Source organism: Pongo pygmaeus, chromosome 20 (assembly GCF_028885625.2).
Source record: "Pongo pygmaeus isolate AG05252 chromosome 20, NHGRI_mPonPyg2-v2.0_pri, whole genome shotgun sequence".
NCBI classification, from domain to species: domain Eukaryota; kingdom Metazoa; phylum Chordata; class Mammalia; order Primates; family Hominidae; genus Pongo; species Pongo pygmaeus.
This window is the reverse complement of record NC_072393.2, coordinates 9541465-9548663: the sequence shown is the minus strand read 5'-3', so window position 1 is coordinate 9548663 and position 7199 is coordinate 9541465.

Genomic DNA, 7199 nt, shown 5'->3' with positions numbered 1-7199 from the left:
AGCCCCAGTATTCTCCAACTGAAACAGAATGAGGACTTTCATGGGGGCCTAGTTTCCTCCCCTTGGTGTAGTTAACGACAGAAGAGGGAAACGTACTCATACCCAAAGCCAGCCAGTGGAAAATACTTAAGACCCTCCACCAAACTTTTCATATGGGTATTGAGAGCACTCATCAAATAGCTAAATCCCTATTTACAGGGTCAAATCTCCTCCAAACCATCCAACAAGTAGTCAAAGCCTGTGAGGTGTGCCAAAGGAATAATCCCTTGGTCCATTGTAAGGCCCCTCTTGGGGAACAAAGAATAAAGCACTATCCCGGAGAGGACTGGCAATTAGACTTCACCCATATGCCTAAGTCAAGTGGATTTCAATACTTGTTGGTCCATGTTGATGCTTTTACAAATTGGATAGAAGCCTTCCCCTGCAAGACAGAGAAGGTTCAGGAAGTGGTTAAAGTCCTAATTCATGAAATAATTCCTAGATTTGGGCTTCCCCAAAGCTTACAAAGTGACAATGGTCCGGCTTTTAAAGCCACGGTAACTCAGGGAATTTCCAGGGTGCCAGGGATAAAATATCACCTTCAATGCACCTGGAGGCCACAATCCTCAGGGAAGGTCTAGAAGGCAAATGAAACACTCAAGAGGCACCTAAGGAAACTAACACAAGAAACTCATTTCCCATGGCCTACTCTTTTGCCCATGGCCTTGTTGAGAATCCAAAATTCTCCTCACAAAATGGGGCTCAGTCCATATGAGATGCTGTATGGATGACCTTTTCTCACTAATGACCTCCTACTTGATCAGGAAACAGCCAGTTTGGTCAAAGATATAACTTCTTTGGCAAAATATCAATAAAATCTTAAAAACCTACCCAAAGGATGTTACAAAGACAAGGGAACAGAGTTGTTCCAACCAGGAGATCTAGTGTTGGTCAAGTCCCTCTCCTCCACCTCCCCATCTATGGATTGCTTGTGGGAAGGAACATACTCTGTAATCCTCTCTACTCCCACTACAGTTAAGGCGGCAGGAGTGGAATCTTGGATTCACCACACCCGAGTTAAACTTTGGACACCCTCGTTATGAAGGAAAATACCCTTTCCAACTTCTAAATATGCAATCATTAGCCAACTTCCCCATCTCCGATAGGACCAAAAATACCCTAACAGGATGAGCAATCCAGCTTTTATGCTCTTACATTTCCAACTTCATCTATTACACGAGCAATGAAAAACCCATACATGGCTCTGTAACCATGAATACCGTCTTAACTTTCCAAGCCCCTTTATGCAACCAATGGAACCTGTTATCAGGCCTGCCCCTGAGACACCTGCTATCCTATCAGTGTAATTATACCCTACAACTTCAAGCCCCAAATGATCATAGTAACTTCTGGTCACCCAAACAGCTCCATTCAGATGGCTTGTCTGCTTCTCAGGGCCCCCCAAAATCATCACCTCCTCCCTGCTTAAACAGTTTGTAATGGCAAACATCCTCCCTGCATGACCATTCACCCCTGGAACCCCTGCAGCAGCGTCCCCATCACTAATGAGTGCCTTTTCATCCCCTCTTTCAATCACTCTCTTGAATGGTTCCTAGTAGATACAAAACAGTTTTTTCTCTAATGGGAAAATAGAACACAGGGAGCCACTCAGTTTGCTCCCAATACCCCTTTCCAGCTGCTCACTGGAGCTACCTTGACAAGTACTCCAGGAGTATGGGAAAATGAAAAGAACAAACTCACACACCTTTTTAACATACACAACCATTTCTGTGTACCCAGCCAAGGCATATTCTTCTCATGTGGAACTTCAACCTATATCTGCCTTCCCACCAACTGGAGAGGCACCTGCACCTTAGTCTTCATATGTCCCAACATTGACATTCCCCCAGGAAATCAGACACTATCAGTGCCCTTCAAAGCTCAAGTTTGTCAGTGCAGGGCCATACAACTAGTACTCCTACTTATAGGGTTAGGAATGGCCACTGCTACAGGAACTGGAATAGCCAGTTTATCTACTTTGTTATCCTACTACCACACACTCTCAAAAGATTTTTCAAACAGTTTGCAAGAAATAACAAAATCTATCCTTACTCTACAATCCCAAATAGACTCTTTAGTGGCAGTGACTGTCCAAAATCACTGAGGCCTAGACCTCCTCACTGCTGAGAAAGGAGGACTCTGTACATTCTTAAGGGAAGAGTGTTGCTTTTACACTAACCAGTAAGGGATAGTATGAGATGCCACCCAGCATTTACAGGAAAAGGCTTCTGAAATCAGACAATGCCTTTCAAACTCTTATACCAACCTCTGGAGTTGGGCAACATGGCTTCTCCCCTTTCTCGGTCCCATGACAGCCATCTTGCTATTATTTGCCTTCGGGTCCTGTATTTTTAACATCCTTGTCAAATTTATTTCCTCCAGGATCGAGGCCATCAAGCTACAGAGGGTCTTACAAATGGAGCCCCAAATGAGGTCAACTCAAAACTTCTACTGAGGACCCCTGGACTGACCCACTGGCCCTGTGACTGTCCTAGAGAGTTCCCCTCTGGAGGACACTACATCTGCAGGGCCCCTTCTTCACCCCATCCAGCAGGAAGTAGTCCAGAGCGGTCATCACCCAGTTCCCAACAGCTATTGGGTGACCTGTTTAGAGGGATAATTGAGAGGTGAGGCCAGCTGGACTTCCTGAGTTGAGTGGGTACTTGGGGAACTTTCCTGTCTTACAAGAGGATTGTAAAATGCACCAATCAGCACTCTGTAAAATGCACCAATCAGCAGGATTCTAAAAGTAGCCCATCGCAGGGAGGATTGAAAAGAGGGCACTCTGATAGGACAGAAACGGAACAAGGGAGGGGCCGATAAGGGAATAAAAGCTGGCCACCCCCCCAGCCAGCAAGGCAACCTGCTAGGGTCCCCTTCCACACTGTGGAAGCTTTGTCCTTTCGCTCTTCACAATAAACGTTGCCCACTCTTTGGGTCTGTGCCATCTTTAAGAGCTGTAACACTCACTGCAAAGGTCTGCAGCTTCATTCTTGAAGTCAGTGAGACCACAAACCCACTCGCAGGAACCAACTCTGGACACATTATCTCCTTTACAGCTTGGGTCCAGAGAGCTGCCTTAGACTGTCCAATGAATCTATTCAAACAGCTGCTTCTGTTATCTTGACTCATCTCAGATTTCGTCCACCTGAGACATGTCCTGGTACTAGGAATGTAAGACTTTCTCTATTATTTTGGATTGCTCCAGGTTAGGGAGAAGCCTGTGCAACTTCAACTGACCATATGTTTCATTTCTAGCTTTGATGTCTGGGCACTGATTTCCCTAGATTTAACTATTTGCTCAATGTTAAGGCAGTTTTGTGGAAATTTGTCTGTGTAACTGAAGTGCTATGCAGGTTTGTCTGTGTGACTGTCATGCAGGCCTGTCTGAGTGATTGTCAGGGAGAATTGACCTGCCACAAATTGGGAGGAAAAGCAGTCTGGATACCATGAAACAATCTTTGGTGTGCTAGGACCTGGTCTGTCACTAAAGGAAAACCAAGGCAAAACATGCTTTGACCGCTGTCCTAGTTATAGATTTATTACTTCTGCTACAAATTTGTCCTTTGTTTCTGCTTTGTGATAATGGAGATGTGCCTTATAAATATTTCTCTTTTACCTGTTACCTGTGTAGGGTGCTGGAAGACAAGGAAGGAGGAAGAAGCTTCCTTTCCAAGTTTCAGTGTTGAGGTAGAATAGGGTCTAGAGGCAGGGAACCTAAGGCCAATTCACGCTGACTTTCTAGAACTAGATCAAAAGGAAACCCCAATTTCCATGCCCAAGTAACAAAAGGACCAGAGGCTATTGCCTTTGCAATCCTTCACCTTTTTTGCATGGCAGATGAAAAATTGAAATTACTTCTGATTGGCCGGGCACAGTGGCTCACGCCTATAATCCCAGCACTTTGGGAGATCAAGGCAGGTGGATCGCTTGAGGTCAGGAGTTTGAGACCAGCCTGGCCAACATGGTGAAACCTTGTCTCTACTAAAAATACAAAAATTAGCTGGGTGTGGTGGCATGTGCCTGTAGTCCCAGCTACTTGGGAGGCTGAGGCTGGAGAATCACTTGAACCCAGGAGGCGGAGGTTGCAGTGAGCTGAGATCGCGCCATTGCACTCCAGGCTGGGCGACAGTGAGACTCTATCTCAAAAAAAAAAAAAAAGAAAAAGGCTGGGCGCGGTGGCTAGCACCTGTAATCCCAGCACTTTGGGAGGCTGAGGCGGGTGGATCACCTGAGGTCAGGAGTTTGAGACCAGCCTGGCCAACCTGGTGAAACCCCATCTCTACTAAAAATACAAACATTAGCTGGGCATGGTGGTGGGCGCCTGTAATCCCAGCTACTCAGGAGGATGAGGCAGAAGAATCACTTGAGCCCGGGTGGCAGAGGTTGCAGTGAGCCGAGATCATGCCATTGCATTCCAGTCTGGGTGACAGAGCGAGACTCTGCCTCAAAAAAAAAGAAAAAAAAAGAGTTAAAATGGTGTCATTTATGTTATACATATGTTGCCACCAAAGCCCCCCTCATATAGCATTTTTACTCACAAAAAGTGGAAACAACCCAAATGTCCTACAACTGGTAGTAAGTGTAAGCCATGGAATACTATGCAGCAGCAGAAAGGAACAAACAATAGACATTCTTCACTGTGAATCAAGAATATGACATGAATAATATGAAATGCATTGTGCTCTGTGAAAAGCAGAATGCTACATACTGCATAAGACATTTTTGGAAAAAATAAACTGTTGGAAAAAATAAACTGTAGGAAAAATTGCAGGAATTCATGATGAGGGAAAAGTTTGACTAAAAAGAGCCAGCACTAGAGAGTTTTTTGAAGGAATGAGAATAACTGTTTACTTTCATCATGGTAGTGGTTGTGTGATGTTAAAAACACTGCTATGGGCCGGGTGCAGTGGCTCACACCTGTAATCCCAGCACTTTGGGAGGCCGAAAAGGGTGGATCACCTGAGGTCGGGAGTTCGAGACCAGCCTGACCAACATGCAGAAACTCCGTCTCTACTAAAAATACAGAATTAGCCGGGCGTTGTGGCAAATGCCTGTAATCCCAGTTACTCGGGAGGCTGAGGCAGGAGGATTGATTGTGCCACTGCACTCCGGCCTGGGTGACAGAGCGAGACTGAGTCAAAAACAAACAAACAAACAATAAAAAAACCCACTGCTATGCATACTGTAGGGACCAGCCCTACTGGGTCTGTGGGTTTTTCTCTTCGTGTGCGGAGACGAGAGATCATAGAAATAAAGACACAAGACAAAGAGATAGACAAAAAAGACAGCTGGGCCCAGGGGACCACTACCACCAAGGTACAGAGACCGGTAGTGGCCCCAAATGCCTGGCTGTGCTGTTATTTATTGGATACAAGACAAGGGGGGAGGGTAAGGAGTGTGAGCCATCTCCAATGATAGGTAAGGTCATGTGAGTCACGTGTCCACCAGCCTAGGTGGAGAGAGAGAGAGAGAGGACAGCTTACGCCATTATTTCGTCTATGCATTTCAAAGACTTTAGTACTTTCACTAATTCTGCTACTGCTAATTAGAAGGTGGAACCAGGTGTACAGGGTGGAACATGAAAGTGGACCAGGAGTGTGACCACTGAAGCACAGCATCACAGGCAGACGTTCAGGCCTCTGGATGGCTGTGGGCGGGCCTGACTGATGTCAGGCCACAAGAGGTAGTGAACAGAGTCTTCTCTAACTCCCCAGGGGAAAGGGAGACTCCGTTTCCCTGTCTGCTAAGTAATGGGTGTTTTCCCCAGGCACTGACGCTACCGCTAGACCAAGGTCCACTAGGTAAGGGGCTCCTTCCCAGGGGCTGGCATTACCGCTAGACCAGGGAGCCCTCTAGTGGCTCTGTCCGGGCATAACAGAGGGCTCACCCTTGTCTTCTGGTCACTTCTCACCATGTCCCTTCAGCTCCTATCTCTGTATGGCCTGGTTTTTCCTAGCTTATAATTGTAGAACAAAGATTATTATAATATTGGAATAAAGAGTAATGCTACAAATGATTAATGATATTCATATACAATCATATCTATAATCTATTTCTAGTATAACTATTCTTATTCTATATATTTTTTTATTATACTGGAACAGCTTGTGTCCTCGGTCTCTTGCCTTTGCACCTGGGTGGCTTGCCGCCCACACATACAAAGAAGGCAGAAAGGAAATACAGAAAATGCAAAAACTGCTGGGATTCTGAATGTTGTTGGTTTTTTCCTTATACTTTTCCTTTAAGATAAAAAAGCTTCTACAATGAGAACATAATGCTTCATAATAGAAAAAGATTTACACTTAAAAAACATATATGATGAAAGGGAGCTGGCTAGGGCACGAGGGACAGGCATTGGGAAGGTGCCTTCAAACCGCAGTGAAGAAGTAATGAACAACCTAGGGACCAATACAGAAAGGCCACCTGTGCTTCATTTATATAACACATCTCCACCTCATATTATACCAAAATACATTCCCTGAGGAATAAAGAATTATACGTTTTAAAAAGCAATACAATTTGGAAGTAAATTAGGAAAGTATTTTTATATTTTAGAGTTTGGGGAGACATTGAAAAGCAAACTAGGAAACTCAGAAACCATTTTACTAAAAGTATAGATTCATTGGGGGATATATAAAATTGAATATATATATTTTTGAGATGGAGTCTTGCTATTGTCGCCCAGGCTGGAGTGCAATGGCGCCATCTCAGCTCACTGCAACCTCTGCCTCCTGGGTTCAAGCGATTCTCCTTGCTTCAGCCTCCTGAGTAGCTGGGATTACAGGCACCTGCCACCATGCCCAGCTAATTTTTTGTATTTTTAGTAGAGATGGGGTTTCACCATGGTAGCCAGGCTGGTCTTGAACACGTGACCTCAGGTAATCCACCAGCCTCGGCCTCCCAAAGTGCTGGGATTACAGGCATGAGCCACTGCGCCTTGCCTAAAATTAAATATTTTATATGGATATGATATTATAAACTAGGTCAGAGGAGCAAAATTATGTTATCAACCCAATTGTTGCATAAACATTTGATAGTGTTCATAAAAAATTGTTGATAAAATATCTTCATAAACCTGGTTTAAAAAGATTAACTTGATAAGAGGTGCAACCTGTTGTAAACAGCTTACTGAGGAACTTTGGTAATCATTACCGACC